Source organism: Arachis ipaensis, chromosome B7, assembly GCF_059453495.1.
Source record: "Arachis ipaensis isolate K30076 ecotype BB chromosome B7, ASM5945349v1, whole genome shotgun sequence".
Taxonomy (NCBI): domain Eukaryota; kingdom Viridiplantae; phylum Streptophyta; class Magnoliopsida; order Fabales; family Fabaceae; genus Arachis; species Arachis ipaensis.
This window is the reverse complement of record NC_142442.1, coordinates 6,539,540-6,549,920: the sequence shown is the minus strand read 5'-3', so window position 1 is coordinate 6,549,920 and position 10,381 is coordinate 6,539,540.

The following is a 10,381-nucleotide window of genomic DNA, read 5'->3' as shown; positions in this document are numbered from 1 at the left end:
CCTACCCCTTTCTCGAAGTCCCTCTCTTTGGGCTCCTTGGTGGCAGTGACGACGGCGACGACTTGATGGCGGCAGAGGCAGCTCCTCCTCCCTCTTTTCCGTTGTGGTCTCCCTCCCTCCCTCCCTCCCCCTCTCTCTCTCTCTCCGTGCCTCTCTGCGACTTCCAGCTGCGATGGCGGCGTGGCCCTCACCGGCGTCATCCTCCTTCCCCCTCTTCTTCCTTTCTTCTCCCTCTCCGTTTTTCTCTCTTTTTCTTTCTTTCATTCTCAGTCATGTGTGTGTTAGGAGATGGCAGATGTATGTGTTTGTCATGAAAGGGTTTGTATGGGTAAAATTAGGATTAGTTTTGGAAAAAGGGAATAAAGGGTAATGTAAAAATTTTGCATTGATATAGTTAGAGAGTAGGATAGTAATAAAATAAATCAAATGTAAAATGTTTCAAAAAAAAATTTGGGACGTTACAATATATTTGATGCAAATTGAAAAGTTTTTGGGATAAAATAAAAATAAAATAAAATTTAGTAATATTTTTAAAATTTTTACTAAATTTCAGAAAAAAAATATACTTAAAATACAATTACTAGTAAGATTTTAATAACACTTTTTATTTGATATAGCTAGAGATCAAATTATAAATTTTTTAGTTGTAACAATTTACGTAGAAAATATTTAAACCTATATGTTAACATTATATCTACCAGAGAAAAGGAAACTCTTATTATAGCTACTAGAACTCTTTTAATTTTCTTTTTTACAGTATTTTCTATTTAGTTTAGTTATTGACTAATTCGACACGAATTTGAATTTTATTTAAAAATTTATCAGTTAATAAATTATTGTATATGTATAAAACATAATTTAAACTACTATTACTTAAATAAACTAGTAAATTAATTACTAGATAAACCTAAATTGACTTAAAAGTCTTTCAACTAGATTGCTCTATACGTGCTCAAAGATATTAAAGTCTTGCTTAGCTTCGTCTATTTGATAGACCAAGTCAAAAGAGTATCTAATAATAATGCAGATTTTGAGCACTAATTACGTGTTGTGCAATGCGGCCGTGCATGTGAAAATTATTCTCTTTATTACAAACAAGGCGACTGCCTACACTACATTATCAAACAAATGAATGAATTTTAAATCAAATTCTTTAATTTCATGCTACCTAAGTTGCAATTAGAAATGAACAGAAACAAAATTTTAAAGAAAAGTTTTTAGTTCAAGAAAGCTTTCCACAAGTTGTTATTGTCTGTATAAATTAACACCAACTATATTACTTATAAACTAAAATTAGTTACCAAAATCAACCACCAATGTAAAATATTTATTAGAATATAAATACTCATTGAAAATAAATTTAACTATACATATATTTATACAAAAATATATTAGTGGCTGATTTTATTATAATTTTTTAATTATCACTTCATCACTTGTTTCCAAAAATTTTACAAAGACCAAAAGAAAAAAAAATTAAACATCATATGGAGTGGTTTGCTAGCCTTAAAAATCTTTATATGGTTTAGTTTTTGGTGTAATATCCTAAAATAGAGCTTTTAAGTAAAATTCAGCAATGAGAATGAGCGCTTGTTTGGGTGAGTTTATAAGGAAAGATTTTTTTTTGAATTATTTTTTTTAAAAAGATCTTATGGAAAAGTAAAAGTAATTTTATATTTGGATATCTCATGCAAAAAGATTCTTTTATCTATCAATTATGTTTGGATATAACAATATAAAAGTATTTTTTTATTTATTTATTACATAAAAATATCTTTTTTTAAGAAAAAAAGATTTTTTTAAAAAAAGATGTAAATTATTTTTTATTGATTAAATTATATTTTTATCAAAATATTTTTAAAAAATTATTTTTTTTCTAAGATACCCTTTAATAATTTTTTAATTATTAAATTATAATTTTATCAAAATTTTCGTTAACAATTTTTTTTATATTTTATTATTAATTTTTTGATATCAATATATATTATTTTATCATTAAATAAAAAATCTTAGTAAGATTATTTTTCAATATAAATATATATTAATTGTTATACATATTAACAATAGTAAGGTTTTTTTATTTAATGTTAAAATAATATATATTGATATCAAAAAATTAAGAGTAAAATATAAAAATAATTGTTAATAAAAATTTTAGTAAAATTATAATTTAATTATTAATTTTTAAAAAAATATTTTGGTAAAAATACAATTTAATTAATAAAAAAATAATTTATTAAAGAATATTTTACTAAACAAAATTTAATAAAAATAAATAAATTTTTTGCTAAAGGGTATTTTTGTGAAAAATAATTCATTTTTTCTTGAAAATAGATAAAGTACTTAAAGTACTTAAAGGGTATTCATTAGTTAATACAAAAAAATTTAAAATGGATTAAAGATGAGGTTTTCTAAATGAGTAATGCTAGGGGACCAGTAACTTTTGTGATTGGTAGCTATCAAATAGCCATCAATAATAATTTAATGGTGTGAGATTGGTGTGAGATCTCATCTAATGACTCACCTTTTTCTGTTGGTTACATGCTAGCCAAAATTCAATAAAATTGCTGGCCCCTACACTTTTCTTTTCCAAAAATTATAAAGAAAAAGAATATACATTTTATAAATAGTGGGGAGGAGAGTGTCATTTTAATATCTCACAGGAGAAGAAAATGGTATTTTCTCTAAAAAAAATTCATGAAACCAAATTCATGTCTTCCATTTTTTTTCCAACGTTGATTGTGGAAGAGTTTGACTTCAACTCTCCGTATCACTCAAGTTTGATGACTTTTAATTTTTCATCTGGAAACAAATAAATTATTTCCTTGAAAATAATTAATTTGTTTAGTTGCATATGATGGCATATAGTCTTAAAATAGATTTCAATTTAGTCACAAAAAAAAATAGATTTCAATTTGTAATAACACTTATGCCACTAAACACGAACCCCTAATATGGATATTCTTACTTTACAAGTATTTAAGCATATGACAAGTTTCAGCTCAATTATACATAGGCACATAGCTACTATGTAAGAATCATATATATCCTAAAAAATAACGTAGAATGACAATGATATGTTTTTAAATTTACAACATTCTCATATATACGATGACGATATAAAAAAAATTTACCTGTTTAGAAAATTATCTAATCGTCGATAAAATTGTCTTCAATTTATATTAAAAGACAAAAATACTTTTAAAATGTTATTTTAAAACGTAACAAAAGTACCAGAATTTGCATAAACATTATCGTTATCATCTAAGTATGAGTTTAGATTACAGTTTGTAAATGGAAGTTTGTATAAAATTGATTTTGTAGAATTGATTTTGATCAAAAGTGAGTTAGTATTAACATAGTTTATGTTTGGTAATTCTTATTCAAAATGGATTATAATAAACTAAATATTGTTTGGATTATATTATTCAAAATCACTTTTAGATAAAAAATTACAGAAAAGGACATGAATTTAAATAATTATTTTATGTTATCTTATAATTTTATTTTAAATATTTAAATAAATTTTAATATTTTTTAGTACTCTTAATATTCTTTAGTATTCTAATAGGATTAATAAAATCATAATACAAAGTAAAAAAAATATTCCATATAAAAAAGAAATAACAATAACAGTAAAGGAACTCATAAAAAAATCAGAAGTTTTATAACAAATAATAATATACATAAGAGAGTATTAGAAAAAAGTATTATAAAAAAAATAAACATACGATAATGAAGGACATAATTGGTACATAGAACATAAAGTTTAATCCAACGTAAAAAGGTGAACGAAAAAGTTAAAATTTTTAGTTTTTGGTAAACGTAGGTTGAAGATAGAAATCACTTCTGCATTTACAGCATAAAAATGTTGTCAAATATAAAGATGAAGCATTCAAGAAACTCAAACGAATTTCTCTCTTCTCCAACACAAATTCAAACACACCCTAAATTGTTTCTGTTAAAACGGAGACAATTTTTTTCATGTGCTGATATTTTTATCATATTTTAAAAGTATTTTTGTTGTTAATATAAATTGAAAATATTTTTATGAGTATATTAGATAATCCAATGTATTTCTAATGGTTTATACTTCAAAGAATAAGTATAGAAAATTAATTTTAATTAATTATTATTAAATAATTATTTTTTATTATAAAATTACGCATGATAATCCTCATTTTTAGGATTTAAAAATTTAAAATATAATTTTTAGAATTTAAAATTTATAATAAAAATAATTTAAAAAAATTAATTAATATTAACTGAAAAATATTTATTTTTTAATAAAATCTCATTTGAATATAATTTTATCAAATTTAAGAATAAAATTTTAATATTGTGGTATGGTAAATTTAAGTATTAGGTTTATAACAAAAATATTATGTATATACACAAAAAAATAATTATTAAATTAATTATTATATATTTATGTATAATATTTAATTTATTTTTAATATATATTTTATGTTGTAGTATATATTTTATACGTTAGAAACTAATTTTATATATATAATAATTATATACCTAATATCGTTAGTTGGACTTATAAATCTAAAATAAAAAAGAGATTTTTTTACCTTATAAAAGTCTTCGTCAATTATTGCATTGAGTGCTGTATACGCGCAATCAAAACGCTTTTGAGGTCGTCGTCGTGATAAAGACGTGCTATTTGCATACAATAATTTATTTATTAATTTTCATTCCTTTGCAAACTCAACTTATGAAGACTTGTTCATTTGGCATGTTATTAGTATATTACTAATTAGTGGTCCCACTTGAGCATCCATGTTGATTAAGATAAGTGGGATACGAAATTTGAGAGGAACACAAGAACAATAGAAATCTTTACAAATTTACAACCGACTTCAACTTCTAATAATCCTAATTATGCCACTAATAAGTTGGAATCCTCCCTAATCTGAGAATTATAAATTTTTCCCTGTACAAGGTAATTAAGTATTTTGTTTGGTCTGGTACAAGGTATGTATATCGAAATATAATCTTACAAAGTTCGAATAATAAAAAATCTTAATATTGTGCGCTTAGTTAAATATTAAGCTTATAAATCTTCCCAAAAAAACTAACCTTATTATGAAATTCAAGAAATAAAAATTGGATTACATTTAAACTATATTTTGTGTGAGGAAACAGAATTGTTGATTCTAGTTTTGTTGTTCATGAAAATCATGTATAAAATTCTCTTTCACATGGATTTCTAACTTGATTATAGTTTGATTATAAATAGAGCGGAGTTTGTAATATAATTTTGGAATGTGTTTAAACTTAATATATGTATAATTTTAAATTACACTATAAGATTGAATTTTGATATAAATATTTTAGTATACAATAAAAGTATAATAATTAATTTTAGTGGCTCACTCTAATATATTGGATGATACTTATATACTCTCAAACAAATATTTCAAATCAAAATCTTTCATTCTCAGCGGGCCAAATTTGTATATAATAACTAAAAAGAATCATATACCCAAAAATAAGACAGACTGACAATAATAGATTGTTTATCTATCTGGTACCTTTTATATTTGGGTTCATCTAGTGTACAGATGCACTTTGGTACAGATTTACAGATTTTTGTTTTTATTTGGTTTAAAAGTGTATCACTAAAAGTGTTGCTTAAGGAGAAAGTGTTACCCTTAATCGTTAACTTGGCTCTGATACCAATTTTGCAATTTTGCAATCTTTTACTAGTCCTTGTATATTGTAATTTCATTTTTATAGTTTTCAATCTTGTTTTAGTTTATAATATTCTTTTTTGCATGGATTATTGTATATAAAATCTTTTATCTGTTTGTCTTTTTCTTTAATATAATTTCTTAAATCCTCAAAAACTTCTTTTATTTCTACACTTTCTGTTGTTTCTAAATACCTTCTTAATTTTTCAACTTCATTTTCCATTTTTTCTTTCAACAGCTTTAATTCTTTTAAGTCATAATATGGTTTTCCAGGCATTTATAAATTTTTTAAGTTTAATTCCAACTTGTTTATATTTATTCTTATTTCTATCCTTTTTATTATAAGGTCATCAATTTTGATCTGAAGGTTATTTAATTCCCTTTTATACTCTTTTATTTTACTTTTTAATTTTTCTGCCCTTTTTCTTTTTATTTTATTTTCTGGTTTTTCAATCTTTTTATGCTTCATTATTTATTTTAAAATTTCTGCAAACTCTATCATTGATTCATCACTATTTTCTAGAGATTCTATTAATTTTTCTAGCTCTTCAACTTCTCTTTTTAACTTGTCATAGATTATTTTTAGAGCTTCAAATGCTCTTTGATTTATTTCAGAAAACTGTAAATAATTCAAACGATTTTCTCTTTCAAAAAGCTCTTGTTTCTTGTCTTGATAGGTTACATATATTTCTTCTTTATTTATTGTCATAATTTAGTGTTTAGGGTTTCATTTAATTTTTCGACCTTTTTTGTTAATTCTTTTATTTTAGAATTTTCTTCTTTAATCTTCAACTTAGATAGACTTAAAGGGCTATTAATTTTAGATTCTCTAATTTGAAAATTCGATGAAACTAATTTTCCTGACGGTTCTTTTATTAATAGAACTGGGTTTTCAATAGCTTTATATTTTGGTATTTCTGTTTTTACAATTTTCTGAAATAATTCATCGACATAAATTCTTTCTCTGTTTTTAAATATTATACTATGATGGCTATTTGTTAAAGCATAATTTATTGCATATGTAATTGAAAATGGTTCATCATCTTGTTCCATTAGATTCTTTCTGTGAAATTTATAAGCCAGACTTATAGATCTTCCAAGATTTTCAGTTGATAAAGGTATAGCATATCCCAGATGGGCATTAAATTTAACATTTACATTTGCCAAGTTTCCATGAATAATTCCAATTATTTGATCTATTGGGTCATCAGTAATTCTTTTGTCACAGATTGCTAAGTTTATTGGTGAATTAATTCATTTCATATATGTAGATTTGATTAAGACTTGTATAGTACTAATATGAATCCATCCAATTTTAGATCTTTTTTGTTGATCCTTAATTTTCTCAATCTGTTTACTTAATTCTTCATCATTTATCAAAGCTATTTCAAGTTCTCCATTGGCGGATTTTATCTTTATAGGGGCTTCAAGTTGAATTTTTCCATAGTATATTATATTTTTTCTATTAAAAACTTCTTTTAAAAGGTTTTGTTTATTAAAATTTTCGTTTGAGTTGAGATTTAATTCTGTTTTTAAAACAGCCTGTTTTTCATTATCTAATAAAGCAGTTAATCTATAATAATCAGATTCTTCTGTTAATTCTAAACTTTCTAAATAATTCATAATTGAAAGACTAGAATGAATACATACCTTTCTGGAGAAAAACTTCCTTTATTTAATATATTTTACATAAGGTGTTTTTATCTCCAGAGGGGAGATTGTAAATACTAACTCCAGAGGGGAGTTTAGAACTATTTTTCGCTAATGGGAATCTTTCTTCAGATCATAGAATCGCCTCGGCAGCTTCCTCCTTGCTCTCCTAGCATTTGAGTACTCTTTGCCTCCTGCTTTCTATTTTCTGATGATTTCTACAATTGCCTAAGCAACCTATTTATAATGGTTGGGTCTGATGGACAATTCCCATCCTTACCCTTCTTATGACGTCATTGCTTACGTCATTGTTTATTATCTTGCACCAGCTACATTGTTGGTGCTCTATGACCTAAGCGCTTACGTCATTATGCAATAATGTTGAGAGATGCTTCAGATGTGCTGTCTTCCTCTTTCATTATGTGACCTTCAGATGCGTTGTCTTCTTCCTTTATCATGTGGGTTGATTCCGTTTTATTATTGCTTTCTTCAGATAACTCTGAGACGCATAGCTGGCACTTGTGGTATTCTCTGTCTTTTATCAAATAGCAGAGATTCCTTTTTATCCCTTCAGGGAGCTTTTCTAAGAGTCCAGATAAGTTGTAGAATGCTGATTCAAATTCCACTAAGAGTCTCATCTCTCTTTCTTCAATTTCATTCCTTTTACTAGACACAAGCAAAGTATTTCTGCTTTTATAATTAATTCTTGTGTGAGATTCCCTTGTTATCTTTTGAGTTCTTTCGAAGACCCTTGCTAGTGTGCTGGCTAGCCTTCCTTCATGACTGTAGATTGTTAAATCTTGAACTTGATCAATTAGTTGAAAATTTCCTGGGAAGACGGACATGAATATTACTTGATGTGCTGGAACCAAGCATTCTTCTTCTTCATTAAAAATAGGTTGACTGTTCGTAAATTTTAGGGATATATCCCTTGGATTTACGTTGTCAATCATATTTTTAAATCTCTTCACTGCATCAACGAATCCTGCAGGAAACTCACTAATAATTTTTAGATCATTAAAAATTAAAATTGTATCAATTAATCCATACTGGAAAAACTGATAGGTGTCCGATGGGGATGCATCTGGAAATATAACCAGCTTTGTTAGCTGTTCTTTGGCAATAGGATAATATCCCAAAATTGCTCTTTTTTCTTCAGTCCAGTTTAGGACTATATTAAGGGTTTCCCTGAGATTTGATCTACAGACCCTTTTCTTTTCTTTGATTTCAGCCCTTGTAGGAATGTTTCTTATTATCCCTGTTCTCTGGGTTTGAATTGGAGCTTTATCTGCTCTTTTTAGGGTTTGCTCTGGATGAAGAGCTTCATATTCCCTGAAAGATTCCTTTGCTTCTTCCAGTGTTAAAAACCCTTCTTTATGAATTATCCTTGATTGATGTGTAAATGGTGCTGCTTTTTCCCAGGCATCATAAACTCCTTTCATGGGGCCATTATAAATTACATAATATTTTTTATCTTGGGTGGATTTTTTGATAATTTCAGCAATTGTTTTATTTTCTGGAATTTTTTCTTCACCTGATTTGTCCACCACGCTTAGCTGGCTGAGCTCTGATGGTTTTGGTTGTTGTGTTGATTTCATTGCTTCGATGGCCTTCTTGAGGGATTGGATCTGTGTCCTTATTTGCTGACAATGCTTGCATTTTTCGAGTTCTTGTTCGTATTTCTGAATTTCTTGATCTAATGCGTTGTAGACGAACTCCATTCTCTTGTTAATGTATCTGCAATAACATTTTTGTCACCCTTAATATATTCAATTTTTATTGGATATTGTAACAAAAATAATTGCCATCTTACCAATCGTCCATGATTATAATCAACTTTTAAATTATATCGTATGAAACCTGTTAGGTAGCTTGAATCTGTCCTTAATGTAAATTCTCTTGGTAGTAAATCAATTTTCCATTTCTTAAGAGATTTAATTGTTGCTAGAGTTTCCTTTTCATGAGTGGTATATCTCTGTTCTGTTGGAGTAAAAGTCCCTGAAATATACCTGCAAAGTAATTCCTTTAGGGAATCTTTAGAATCTAGTGATTCTTTTCCTTGTTCCAAACTTTTTATAGCTTTCTTAGCTTTTAGACATCCTGACCAGGTTATGTCTGAAGCATCTGTTTCTACTATTAAGTAGTCATTTTCTTCTGGAATATAAAGTTCTGGAAGTTTTTCACATAATTCTTTAATCCTTTGAATTTGCATACTATCTTTTTCATCCCATTTCTATTCTTTTTTAGTACTTATTTTTGGAAATAAGCTTTTAGTGTATTCTGTTATATTCTTTAAAAATTCTTGATCTGAAATATAATTTATACATCCTAAAAATTTTTGTAATTGTTTTCTATCTTCTATTTTATTAGAAAATAAATTTACCTTTTCTAGGACATTTGGTTGAAGTTTTAGCTTTCTTTGAGTAGATAGAATTAATCCAAGAAACTCTATTTCTTGTTTTGCTATTCTTGCTTTCTTTTTGCTAAGAACTAATCCTTTTTCTTTACATCTTTCTAAAACTATTAGTAATTTTTGAAGATGATCTTCTCTATCCTGTTTTGTAAAAATTAGTATATCATCAATATACACTAAAACAAATTCATTTAACTCTTTTAGATTTTCTTCCATAAATCTTTGGTAAATACCTGGGGCTTGTTTTAATCCGAATGGTAATACATTCCATTCATAGAGTAACACACTTGTTGATTCTTTTGTTGGGCAAGTAAAAGCAGTTAATTTCTTTGTTTCTTCGTCTAAACGAAGCTGCCAATATCCTGATTTTGCATCAAGAGATGAAAACCAAGTTGCTCCTTTGATTTTTTCTAAAATAGAATCTTTTCTTGGAAGTTTATGAGCATCACCAATAGTTGCTTCATTCATCTTCTTATAGTTAATAACCATTCTTCGTTTTCCCCTTTTAATTTCATTATTATTTTCGACATAAAAGGCTGGAGCCGCATGAGGACTTTTACTTAATCTTATAATTCCTTTTTCCAAAAGATCTCTACATTTTAATGAAAACTCTTCT